Genomic DNA, 1,450 nt, shown 5'->3' on the forward strand with positions numbered 1-1,450 from the left:
GACACATTAATACTATTAATTTTCATAAGTTAAAAGCTAAAAAATGTAACTTTTCAAACAGACTCTATATATATGTACTAATTTTTCAATATAGCGATTAATAAATAAGTAGAGATTTACGTATAATTATTTTTAGGGTAAAGTACTAAATTGGTTTTTTATGTTTGGGCATAATTTTGTTTTAGTCCTTTAGGTTTAAAGTGTCCTATTTGAATCAAAAAAAGTTTCATTTAGTATCAATTTAGTCCTACAGTGAGGTCAAATTTAAATAATTAACGGATTGTCCTACATAACAATAGTACAAGAACAAAATCGATAATCTGAAAAACAAGTACAAGCTCCAGAGGCACAAAATGAACCGTTGATGCATCAATACATTTATTTATCATTCTCTTTAGTCCTACAAAAAATATTTTATTTATATTATAAGAAAAATAATAAATAAATATATTGATGCATCAACGGTTGATTTTGTGCCTCTGGAGCTTGTACTTGTTCTCCAGATTATCGATTTTGTTCTTGTACTTTTGTTACGTAGGACATTCCGTTAATTATTTAAGTTTGACCTCATTGTGGGACTAAATTGATGCTAAATGAAACTTTTTTGGATTCAAATAGGATTAATCAAAATGAATTTAGTTATAATTGGAAATTAAAGAGTACTGTAATCAATAACACGACAAGTCATTAAAGGGGGGCAAGTACGTACTTATGATGGGTTGGATCATGAACTGTTTTCATTTATTTATTTATTTTTGCGATTTCTTATTTTTCTTCAGCACAATAATGTATTCTTAACTTCTTGTATTGATCCATTAATTAAATTAATCTTTTTTGAGTGAATACCCCATCCGGCCCTGACAATTATCTCGAAAGGACAACGAGGCCCCCAAGAAAAAAAAAACACCCAATCCAGCCCCTGATAAATTTTTTTTGAGACAGATTAGCCCCTGTGCCAAAAAAAAATAACATTTGTTTTTTTATGGCACAGGAGCCTCGTTGTTCTTTCGAAGTAATTGTCAGGGACCGGGTTGGGTTTATTTTTTTTGTCAGGGGCCGGATTGGGATTTTTTTTTGTCAGGGACCTCGTTGTCTTTCGAGGTAATTGTCAGAGGCTGATTTGAGTTTTTTTCATCTTTTTTTCAACCCTAAAAATTTCACTTCGAAAATAAAATTCACCTTAAAGTTATTCTTTGATCATATTAGGTATTGTACAAATTGATCCGTTATCATAAATCAATTTTATTTGTGTTAATATCATATTCAAGCGTATCTTGTGTAACTAATAACTTTTAATATCATGGTTCCTGATCAAATGGTCATGACATTAATATCTACTAAATAATTATATATTCATCATTTATCTCTCAACAAAGAGAAATTGAATTTAATCAACTTTTATATTTTATAACTTATTAAACTACTCTTTTATAATAGTTTATAATAATAG

This window comes from Arachis ipaensis, chromosome B07, assembly GCF_000816755.2.
Source record: "Arachis ipaensis cultivar K30076 chromosome B07, Araip1.1, whole genome shotgun sequence".
Taxonomy (NCBI): domain Eukaryota; kingdom Viridiplantae; phylum Streptophyta; class Magnoliopsida; order Fabales; family Fabaceae; genus Arachis; species Arachis ipaensis.